The following is a 12,267-nucleotide window of genomic DNA, read 5'->3' on the forward strand; positions in this document are numbered from 1 at the left end:
GGAAGGCCCCTGGTAGGAGTCTAGTACTGCAGGGGCGATCATGTCAGTTCAGCTTATTGCGGGGAGCAAGCGCGAAATCTGCAGGTATTTGGAGCAAGTCACTTTCCTAAATTCTACAGAGAGAATTCGGATAAAGGGGGGCCATAAATCAGGGTATTCAGCTGCTCTGTTCTCCACTTTGACAGGCAGTCGCTCCATTGCCAAGGAAAACCAAAGTGTATAGAGCCAGGAAGTATGGTCCAGGATGCTCTCAGATGCCCAGTGCGCAAGGATCACTGGGCGTGCAGCATTTAACGCTAAGGCCATCGACCGACCCCGTAGCGAGCGCAATGGAAAGTCTGGATTCGGCAGCCCAAGTAGTGTGTATGTGGGTAAGCGTGGAGGCATGGTGTCAAACGCTGAATCGATGTCATCTAAGACCTGCTCCCAGAATCAAGACAGTTTGGGGCAGTGCCACAGGAGAACCAGTCTGCCCTAAGCCCCTCCAGCTTTTCTCTGAGCACCCCTTGTTTCATCTGTCAATACGTGCTGGTGTGGGATACCAGTAGGAGGCTATTTTGTAGGCTGTCTCTGTACGGGCCATGTTGTGTGCAGTGTGATGTATTCTATAAAATATTTCAGTCCTCTCTTTGGAGAAGAAAAGGCACCCCAATTCCTCCCCCCAGTGCAACTGGCCTTTGGATTTATACTCAGAACCATTATCGGAAAGCATAGCATAGATTTCAGAGATAAGGCACTTATCGCCCTGCTTGCAGACCAGCCACTTCTTGAACGGTAAGTGGACGTTAGGCCGCCATCTTATAAAACAGAGAGGCCACCCAGTGCCTCAGCTACAGATAATGAAACGCATCCAATGAAGGGAGAGAGTAGTCCTGTTGAAGTTGATCAAAGGGGATAATCCCCAAGGATCGAAAAGAGAGCCTACCCATTTGCACCCTTGCTCACTCCAGTAGCTGAGCACTTCCGAGCCACACCCAGGGTGTAAATCAAGGTTATTGACAATCAGCGACATCGGGAAGGGAACGCCTGCAACCGTCTGGTCCATGAAGGACCAGTGCTTTTCAAAGAGATGCCTATTGCACTCTAAGAGATATCAGAGCTGCGTGGCTTGGTAATACCGATTGATCGAGAGCTCTAAGCTGCCCTCGCCCTTAGGCCATGTGAGTTGATTATAATGGAGTTGCGGTCTCTTCACGCTTCAAAAACCGATTTCAGAATTATCAAAAGTCTTTTTATCATAAAAAATTGTGTCTAAATGACATTTATAGAGAGAAGTTGATTACACCTTCACCCGTTTTACACACACACTCCAAAGACGAGTGATCCCCCAGTGAAGGAGCACCCTACTTGATTTGCCTGTGACAATATATACACATTCATTTAAAAAAAAAAAAAAAAAACACAAATGCGGCGTTGTTTTCAGGTTCAACACAAAACATGACGGGCATACAAATAAACGGAGAAACAGAACACATACTTTTTCAGAGGCTTCAAAGATGGCTCTCTTTCGGTTCCAACACGAGCGGCCATCTTTGTATAACATACGTGGTCTAGCTACCCACCCGGAAGCAAGATCAGGGAAGCTTAATTTTCATGCTGTGAGAACGAGACCGGGTCCGCCGGTCTTAAGGGAAGCCGAGTAGGTTTTCCGCAACAACAGAGCCTCGTAACAAGTAAGATCTGTCTTAATCAATGAAATAGAACAGTTATGAGGTCCACAAGTTTTTTGAAGAGCGTGGTGTACCGGAAACCCAGGTATTTAAGATCTATACCACTCTCTGATTATTCCATTTTTTAGGTGTTTACGGGGACAAATAATCTTCCCGCGATTGACCATGAGGCTCAGTTAAGCCTCTGAAAAAGTATGTGTTCTGTTTCTCCGTTTATTTGTATGCCCGTCATGTTTTGTGTTGAACCTGAAAACAACGCCGCATTTGTGTTTTTTTTTTTTTTTTTTAAATGAATGTGTATATATTGTGAAATCGGTTTTTGAACATATAACATTGGAAGTGTCTTTTCTCTTTACAGATATGCCAATGATTTGCAGAAAAATAGTATGTATATCCAGATATTAATATAGGCATACTTTTTCACGTTCTTTTTGGAGTGGTACTCACAGGGCGGGACCCTGTGCAGTCCTGAAGAAGAGCTGGGGGGTACAGCTCGAAACTAGTTGACTTTTTACTAGGGTACTGTGTTTCATAATAGAACCGGCTCACCTAGTAAACCACCCCATTTTTAATGTATCCGCTAGGCGCCTGAATAAAGTTAGTTTAGCTCACTAGTAGGATATTTTTAACCCTTATCACTCCACTTCACTTCCCCTTTTTCACATTACACGACACATAGTCCTCACAAAAAAGTGCTCCTACGCAATATAGATAGTTGTAGCACGCCTCAACCCGCAGCGGGTTGGGAAGCCCCTATGATGAAGCATGTCACCGTGAGGAAACTCCGGTGAGTGAGGGGATTAAAAAGAAAAAATTTTCTTTCCCTGTCCTAATTTGTTTTTTCCTAAAGACAGACCCAATGGTGTAATGTCTCAGTAAACAAGATTGCTGCCAGAAATACAAAATGGCTTTCAGCTCATGCTAACAAATCCCTCCAATCTTTAACAGAGTGACCAACAGGTTCACGATTTGAGACTTTGTAAGGTTAACTTTAAACCCAGAGACCTCTCCGAATGGCAACAGTTTGTCAAGTAGGGACAGCAAAGACATCATAGGGTCCGCCAGCGAGAGGATGACATTCTCAGCGTACAGGCTGTGGTATGAGTGTCCGCGCCAAACCTGTTGCTGGATATCTGCGGATTGTCTCTAATTCGCTGCGCCATCCGAGCAAAGAAGAGTGGCTATAGAGGGCATCCCTGATGGGTGCCCCTCGTTATCAGGTGGAGGCTACGGGGGGCTGTAAATACAGCCGATCCATCTGATAAATGTGTCCCTAAATCCAAAGTGGCGAAGAGTTTCAATGAGGTATGGCTCATGGGAAAAGTGAGTCACACAGCACGCCTCATATTGAGGCATAATAGGAAATGTATACAGTCTTAGCAGCTGGGGATTGCAAAAGCACTTCTGCAGGGACACGCTATAGGGAACTGGTGTGGAGGAGTGAAAAGAAACAAAAAACCCATAACAAACATAAATCAGCAACAATCAGTAGAACGAGGGGTAACATCAGTCTGTCACAGTAAGTGAACTTGTACAAGACGTTGGCCAGTCGAGACTTAGGCAGCTGATTTTAATTCCCTCACCCGGGGCCCACAGCTCCCAGAAGAAAAGGCAGAAGGGGAGGTATCTGCACGGTTAGCATTCCTCGCCGACTCCGTCAGCCCTGAATCCGGCTGCCTGGCATTCCTCCGGAATTTCATGGAATGTCCTGCAACACTGGCGAGCATGGTAAGGTGGTGAACATCACCTGCCTTTCTTAGGCCATGGTGGCTGTGTCTGGTTTGTGTCTCCCTGGGGTTTTCCCTTTCTTGCGCTATAGGTGGTCTTTGCATCTTTTGTCATCCTGGGAGTCGTCTCTCCCCTCCACAGCTGTCTTCTCATTAAGTTCCACGACTTTGAGGGCCTCTCCAAGGGATCGCAATTGCTGTATCCTGCCCACGTACTGTAAGATGAGGCGAAAGGGTGCCCCCAAGAATACGATATCCCTTTCTCCCTGAGGTGTGCTGTGACACAGCAAAATTCTCTGCGCTTATGGAGGGTAATCATGGACAAGTTCCAACACATTACCGGAGTAGGGTAGGGCCCCTGAACTGGACCAGATTGATTCCTTGAGTTGAAAGTTTTGCAGACACGCAAGTATGTCAGCAGGAGGGGCGTGTCCAGATCTGGGAAAGCCAACTCTATGGATCTGGCCAATTTGAATGTCCTTTACTTTGGGCGACCCCAGAATGTGTTGGAACAAAGCCCCCAACATAGCCCCTCAGGTCCTATCCCTCCGCTTGGGCCGGCATCCCTTGGATTCTGATTTTATTTCCTGCTGGCCCGTTTTTCTAAGTCCTCCACTTGTGTCTGAAACTCTGCTTGCTGTTCCTTCAGCCGGAGAATAACCTGCTGCATCTTCTCTAGTTCCACATCCCTCCCGGATTTGCGATCCTCCTGCTCGACTACTCGGTATCCCACCTCCTCTAAGTCCCGACACACATCTTTCAAGTCCGCAGAGAGTTGAGTGTGCACAGTTTGGAAGTTCTCTTGAAAGGAAGAGAAGAGCAATGCCATGAAAGCTTTCATGGCTTGCCCGTCCATATCCTCAGCCTCCGCCTGGGAGTCTGCATCAGGCAAGGGGGACTTAAATGGAGCTCCAGAAGCCACAGGCTTAGTAAGCTGGTCTTTCAGAGACCGGTCTTAGAGCGCACAGCAAACATGATGGGGGTCACCACTCAGCCCATACGGCCCAGTAGCTCCAGGGTCCGCACACCTCCTGCCCCAGAACCTCCGCCCAATGCTGGGACACTCAGGCTTATAGCACCTCTCCCGTGCACTACCTGTGGAGTATCGCTAGACAATCGCGGGTTCAAGCACAGAAAGTCTTGACTTCCTCTGGTGCCACAAACCGATCCGTCAGCAGGGCCCAGGGTGCCAGCCCACAGCTAGGCTGCCAGCCTGTCCATCAGCACCCACGCAGCAGACCGATTTCTGCAATAGACATCTAGAGGGCTGGCTCCCCCTCCAGGCCCCAGTCTTAGTGATTGCCGTTCCACCTCCTCATTCCAGGTGTCTGCCGCCCCCTTTTACTGCAGATGCCACCCAGCTACGCGGCCAGCATGCCCCGACCTCGGGACCCACCGATGGGCGGCCGCTGACAGACTCTTGTTACCAGAAGGGGGGCTCTCCTGTGCTGCTCCCTTGCGCTGGGTTGTCGGCAGAATGGCGCTGTCCGCAGCTAATTCTTGGCGGAGTTGGAGAGACTCACCTTACTGCCATCTTGGCCACGTCCCTCCGCTTCTTAGTTTTAGTCATCCCAGAAAATGTGCCATTCCAAGGAGATCCTTCATGTGGCCCCAGGTGGAACTAAACTTCTCCCTCTATATAGTAAATCCTGGTTCTCAGACAATTCTTCTCTCACTTCCCAATACTTCTTACACTATTCATTCAAATCATTCTTCTTACCACAACCAGATTTCAATTGTCTGAATATTTCCTGCAACACTTCGTCTTTCCCAGTTGCTTTTCTCCATTGCATCTCTGAAAATGCAAAGCCTTCAGTTTCACATACATGCAGGTATTCTTCCACGCACTTATCCACAGCTTATTTGCCTTTGTCACAACTAACTTGGATAACAAATCCGTCACTACATTTCTAGCTCCTGGTATATACACCACCTCGAACCGGTACTCCTGAATAGCTACAATCCACTTAGAGATTCTACTAGAGATTGTTTCTATGCCCTTCTAGTAGAAGGTTTTTCTCAACGGCTTACGATCAGTTTTTACTGTAAATTCCTGGCCCCAGAGAAACATTTTCATTTTTCTTAGAACCCAGTAAATGACCACGAGAGACACATGAGGCAGCAATCAAATGATAACCGCAGCGCGAGCCCGGCACTCGGCAAAGGCACACAAGTGTAAATTTGGCTAATAACAATTTCAACCACAGCACGGGATGAGCACACGCACAAGCAGTCGCAGAGCTATAAATGTGGGCGTTATGGATTCTGTCAATCCCACAAGGCGCCTACCATGTTAGGATGATACCCAGAGCAGCAGATGTTGAAAATCCTTTGAAATCCAATGCATTAAGTCATTCTTTTATCTCGTCACCAGTGTAGAAACAATAGTTTCTCTTAACAAAGAAATCTCTTGAAGTCACAATAGTTTCCTTGGTAGACCTCCAGGAACCATCCCAGCCACCGCTTTCAAGCTGCTCCACCTATCACTTAATTCAAAACATCACATTATACATGGAACATGAAGGCTGGTTACAACATTAGGTTCTATGACCTAATACAATTCCATTTAAGAAAGTACCACACATTGATTCATTTACTTGTGTTTGACCCTCCTCTAGAGCATACCTTCTTTAGCATCCTTTTGAATGAGTGACTTGTATTCTTCCACTGTTCACATTCCGGGTACTACTTTTTAGGTTGAGCCTATCAGACAGTGCAAGCTGTCTGGTTGCAAAACTTATAGGGGGCTTAAAGTACGGCGATTGCCTACCATTGGTTCGCTTTATTGTCACACTCTTTTGCTTGCTTCTTATTTGATGGCTTATCTTGTACAACTTGTGTCCTTCCACTGCTGATTTTAGGGGAATTATTTTTTTGCTTAAGAACTTCACAACAGTGCAGGTATTTTCCAACTTGTGTGCTTCCTTCCCCCCTATTCTTCAGTGTTGTTTTCTTTTGTGAGTCTGTCTTTCCTTCCCTCCAAGCTGCTCTCATTTCTTTGTGCATAAACACTCCGCAAGTGCATGTGTTTTCCACCTGTCTCCCTTGTTTTTCCCTGTCCATTCCATTTTGCTATCTCTCTCCTCTGTGTGCTTCTCTCCCTGCTGCATTGCTCCTGCTTGTCTGTGCACTTCTCTTCACTTATGATGCTCTCTCATCCTTGTGCTTCTTTCCCCACCCTGTGCTCTGTGTTGCTTTTTCTTGCTTGCGTGCTTCTGCTGTATTCTCTTCCTTTTGTGGTTCTCCGCCTTGCTCTCCAGGTGTGCATTTTCCAATTCCTTACCCCACCCACCCGTCCTTTACACCCCCCAACACCTGCTGTCCCTTTCTTTTTGATTTACACTTTCACAATAAAAATTAGGCTTATTTTTATTTCCAGATCCAAGTGCTGTCTGCGGTCTTGGATTGGTAAATAAAAAAATTAAAGCAAATGGCACCAACTTCGTTCTGCTGGTGTTCACCTGATGAATGAGCGATAAAACACCATTTTTAAAAAAAAATTTCACAATGTTGCACAGCACCGCAAAAAGCAGTTGGCAAATCCAGTGGGCCCCAAAGGTGGGACCTCCTAGGGAAGTAGTGTGGCTCACTGGTTAGAGGCGGCAGGCCCGAGAGCAGAGGACGGCCCGGTACCAGGGTTCGATTCCCGGCGCGGCAGGTTTCTGGACCAGGGTCAGCGGACTCGATAATTCTCTCGCCTCGGTGCCCACTCTGATCAGCGTTCACACTCGGCAACTCTGGGCATTAGCTTGCCTCATCTTCACTAACGGCCCCACCAGACCGCCGGGGATGCCTGGTCTCACCCTGGAGATACCCATTAAGGGACCATCTCTCAGGGAAGCCAGGAAGGGTTTCGCAGCGGTCGAAGCGCCTTGGGACCCTCCGGGTAAGTAGTGCGCTATATAAATGCCTATACATACATACATTTGCCTTGTCAGTACTTGTTTCTTTTTCTTTCAACACTTCATGAGAGTGCATGTGTTTTCTTTGCCTCTCCCTCATGTTCTACTTTACCCTCAAATGCCTGACCCTGTGTGCTCTAATATGTTGTTCCCTCTGTTCCCCTCAACTCTTCCATTGCTTCTCCCATCTTTTCCGTGCTAGGTTTGTCTTTTGTATTTTACTTTTTTTGTAATTCTTTTATTTTACCCTCCAGTCTCAAGCACCTCCATTGCCCTACCTCTCCCCTTGGTCGACCCCGCCCATTGACTTCTCCTCCATCTGTCCACTATTTCTTCTTGACTCTCCCATTGCAGTATTTTATTTATTTGTTTTAAATTTTCTGGATGTAAGAAAATGTGGTTATTGGTTGAGAGAGGTGGAAGCACCACCCAATCAACAAACTTGATCCTAGTCAGGGTGAACCACAAAAAGCCACTAAATTAACCTGCGCTTAACCCTCTGGGAGCTTGGCACCAAGCAGTCAGGCTTAACTTGGAGATAACGCATACCAGCACACCTGCAGTAATAGAGTAAAGACACAACATAAGGAAAATTCCAAACCAATTTAGAAAAATAGAGTAAATAAAAAAAAACACCAAAACAAAATCCAATCAGTAAATCCAGAGATATTGTTTTCTAAAGTTTCTATTGGAAATGGCGCCAAGAATCAGAAAGTGCCACTTGCGGTTATTTGGTTTCGATGGACCAGTGATGGTCACTAGATCAGACTGACTGCGATTGAGTGCGGGCTATATACGGGAACCAAGTTAGTCCTGCTAAGAGGTGTAGATTTAGGAGCGATGTTTGGGGTGTTACACTCCCTAATAAATATATTTTCTGTTAAATGGTTGGGTACACAAGCTTTCGGTCAAGTACAGTGAAATATCTGATGGGTTTCACCAGGAATGTTTACATTCACACAGACAAAAATGCACACTCTCTGTTTTGGATGTCCTAAAATGTTTTGGTTATTTTGATAATATTGGGTTTTTCCTGCCAAACCACGTTCCTCTCCCTTTCCACTGCTCCTTAGGCCACTCTCATGCACCATGCTTCTTGTATAATGTATTTTAACATTCTGTGCCAGCCTGATTGGAAAATCTGAAGCCCCCACTCCCCCCAATCTTACTAACCAAGCTACAACCCTGATCCTGCTAAAGAATTACATTCTCAAGTCTAGCGCAAAAAGTTCCATTCTTATTGAAGGAGGCCGCTTTCAGTGTGAAGAGCAGGTTAAGCATTGCGGACGGTCGTCGTTGTAATGCAGAGAGCCGGTCTTTGCTAGAAATTCGTGTTGGTGGATCGTCATGGATGGTTCCTGTCTGCATGAAGTGCAAGCCTTGCATTGCCAGTCGCAAAAACAACAAGTGATGGACCGAATGTGGATCAATGTCACACATTCCCCCAGTCAAAAGATCTGGGCCCAAATCCATCGTTTTTTTGCACTCCACACCACCCTGGGTTAGACAATGGCGATATGCAAATCAGCTCTGACCCTGTTGCCCCATGGGAACAGTCCAGTCCGAACTACAAAAGCCATGTCCTTCCCAGAACGGAATCAAGCATCCGAGGACCGGACCGGTTTCGAGGTAACACCTCTCATCAGCCCGGCTAGCTTGACTCCAAGTGGTGTGGAGTGCCTGGGACCCACGTCTGGGCATCCCCAGCGCACTTAGGGCGGCAATTGCAAAAACAACAAGTGATGGACCGAATGTGGATCATGGCTTTTGTAGTTCGGACTGGACTGTTCCCATGGGGCAACAGGGTCAGAGCTGATTTGCATATCGCCATTGTCTAACCCAGGGTGGTGTGGAGTGCAAAAAAACGATGGATTTGGGCCCAGATCTTTTGACTGGGGGAGTGTGTGACATTGATCCACATTCAGTCCATCACTTGTTGTTTTTACAATTGCCGCCCTAAGTGCGCTGGGGATGCCCAGACGTGGGTCCCAGGCACTCCACATCACTTGGAGTCAAGCTAGCCGGGCTGATGAGAGGTGTTACCTCGAAACCGGTCCGGTCCTCGGATGCTTGATTCCGTTCTGGGAAGGACATGGCTTTTGTAGTTCGGACTGGACTGTTCCCATGGGGCAACAGGGTCAGAGCTGATTTGCATATCGCCATTGTCTAACCCAGGGTGGTGTGGAGTGGAAAAAAACGATGGATTTGGGCCCAGATCTTTTGACTGGGGGAGTTTGTGACATTGATCCACATTCAGTCCATCACTTGTTGTTTTTACAATTGCATTGCCAGTCAACACAAACATTCACTGCTGGCGCAAAGATTGTGCCCCCCTGGAGCTTTGATTTGGTGGTTGTTGCTGGCGGCAGAGTCTTGACTCGAATTACCCCATTCGTAGTTCCCTCTTGGGGATCAGGACTCACTCCAACAGGATTAAGGCAGGTCCAGTTTGTGCTGGACAGCACAGCAGTTGCAGAGAGGCATCTGGAAGCTTGGTGTGTCCATGTAGCTCACAAAAGAGGTCAACCAAATGACCCTTGGAGTCTATTTGGGTAGACTGGGATCAAGGCAAGCAGGTTGAATCTTCCCTTTTCAGACAGCAAGGCAGTCATTACAGCAGCATGGCTGTCCTGGCAGTAAATCAGTCATTCTTCTTAATCTTCCACAGGTCCAGGAGTGTTCTAATGAGTGGTTCTGAAGTTCCCATTGTTATGCCTGGTGCCAGCCTTTGTTTGGGGAATTCCCTGGCCTACACTCAAAGCTGATTCTGGTCAGACCTTCACATTCCTCTGGCCCTGGCTCCAAACTGTTTAGAGTGACAAAGGCAAGGCCAGGCCTGGTGTCAGGTTCCTTTGTATGCACCGTGGGCAGTGTACAACTCCTCCACAGCCATCTTGCCAGGAAGACCTATTCCAATTACACCCAGGTCCTATTGTTCACTGTCTGGGTCCAATACACATTCTTGAAAGGGAAACCATTAATAGGCGTAGATAGCTGGAAGAGCCTAGAACAGCCTCCGAAAAGTTCAGGAAACCTAAAAGTGGCAGTTTCAAAATTATAATCTAAAATCTGACTTCACAATTAGAGAAGATTTTAAATCACAATTAATTTGAGTGTTAACATAATTTCTCGATCTGAAGTTAGCATTCATTATTTGCTATAAAGTAACACAATGTAAACCTGTGAGTGAGATGGGCTATACAACAATAAAAAATTACTTCTGGAGTTTTTCACTGTCAGAACAAGTAAAACTTAAACCTGCATCTCCTAATCTTTAAATACCATGCACTCTACCCAATGAGCTATTAGTTTCTGCCTTAGGGAGACTTGTAAGTATTAAAAAGGAAGGTTTAGTCCATTAAAAATGTTTATTTTTCCAGGATAAATTGGCAGTTTAAAAGTGCACTGAAGGCTGCAGTGACAGGTCTGAGACATGTTTTACAGGGCTACTTAAGTGGGTGGCATACAGAGAGCTGCTGGCCATCAGCACTATTTAATTTATAGGCCCTTAGTACAAACAGTATCATTTTTTTGGTACTTACAAGTAAATTAAATGTGCCAATTGTGCAGTGTTTTAAAGAGAGTGCACGAGCACTGGTTAGCAGGGGAAAAGTGCCAGGGTCCTAATACCAATAAAAACGAATTCAGCAAAGTAAGGGAGTGAAGGTCAAAAGTTTGAGGGAAATACTATGCAATGAATGTCAGGCCTAAACAGTGGAGGGCTCGCTGTTTTTACAAAATTAGTTTTTGAGAACATCTAAATGCTGTTTTTGTATTCACTATTTTAAGATTGAGTTCTGCTATCTTGGAACATTAAATGAAAAAAATAAACAAAGTTACAGGCTCTTTATGTCACGTACATGTTCATACCTCCTCGCGCTGGCCTGCAGAAATGTCATGATGTGTACACATCCATCCGTGATCACCACGCCTGTGTGCGTACAATTCGTCAAGCTTTCTCCAGTTTTCTTGTGCCGACACGGCACAGCTTCAGGAAGAAAAAAAAACGTTTTGTATCCATGATGAAAGCAGCAGGTCTTAATTGCAAAGTCAAAAGGCGAGACCTGTGAATTTTGCAATTGCTTTTTTATTATTTGTTCTGTGTTTTCTACTCGGAAATGAATATAGTATTCACCCCTCTAATGGTGTTTTTTTTCAGATGATGAATTTAATTATGTCGAAGCACACTTTCAGCTGTCGATGTCTTAACTACCAGTTGGTAATTTCATAAGCATGGCATGGAATGCTAATGCAGATATTAAACAAATCACGTTTTGTTGGGAAAAATAATGGTGTTTTCAGTGTTATTAAATTAAATTTTCAAAGTTTGGACGAAGCGGATGTCTGATCTAAGAGTGAGAAGTTATAATATTGCTTTTGTAATATGATTATTTGCATAGCCTCATGTGGCTGGGGTGGCGCTGCATCAAGGCGATTCTAGGCACTCCTCTAAGGCACCACCAGCTAGAAAGTGCAACGTCGCCTCTATAAACATGCAGACCCATAGCACGGGGAGTGGCCGCCGCAGCATAATTACCCTTTACCAATGTAGGTAGGGTACCTCAAATTCCAGCATCGGTGCTGCAAAGTGGACAAGTACTCAAGGAGGTATTGTATGGTATACAGTGGTACAAGGTTAGAGATTTCAATGAGAAATTCTAGAACTCGGAATGTTGTATAAACAGTGTAAGAAATCTGAGGATTTGTGGACACGCCCCACGTTTAACCTTAATGATTAATAATACTGTTTTCATGTTGGAAGAGCTACTTGCTCACCTGTAAGTTTCAGTAGTAGGTACAGAGAATGGTTCTGGTCCACCAGCAGACTTGCTTCCGTGTGAGTCTTTGTGTGTACAGAACACATAGTGCTTGATGTGAGCCGGTGGTTTCCGGTGCTCGGCACCAGCACTTAAATGTCAACTTGAATGGCACTTAAATGTCACTTGTGACGGTCTGCCACAAGGCGGC

General features: G+C 45.9%; 1 protein-coding gene across 1 annotated transcript in view; it reads left to right on the forward strand.

Moving 5' to 3' along the window:
- The window catches only part of CPPED1 (calcineurin like phosphoesterase domain containing 1), an 832,655-nt gene that overhangs the window by 34,225 nt on the left and 786,163 nt on the right, over positions 1-12,267 (forward strand). The window lies entirely within an intron of this gene.

The sequence above is a fragment of the Lissotriton vulgaris genome, chromosome 10 (assembly GCF_964263255.1).
Source record: "Lissotriton vulgaris chromosome 10, aLisVul1.2, whole genome shotgun sequence".
NCBI classification, from domain to species: domain Eukaryota; kingdom Metazoa; phylum Chordata; class Amphibia; order Caudata; family Salamandridae; genus Lissotriton; species Lissotriton vulgaris.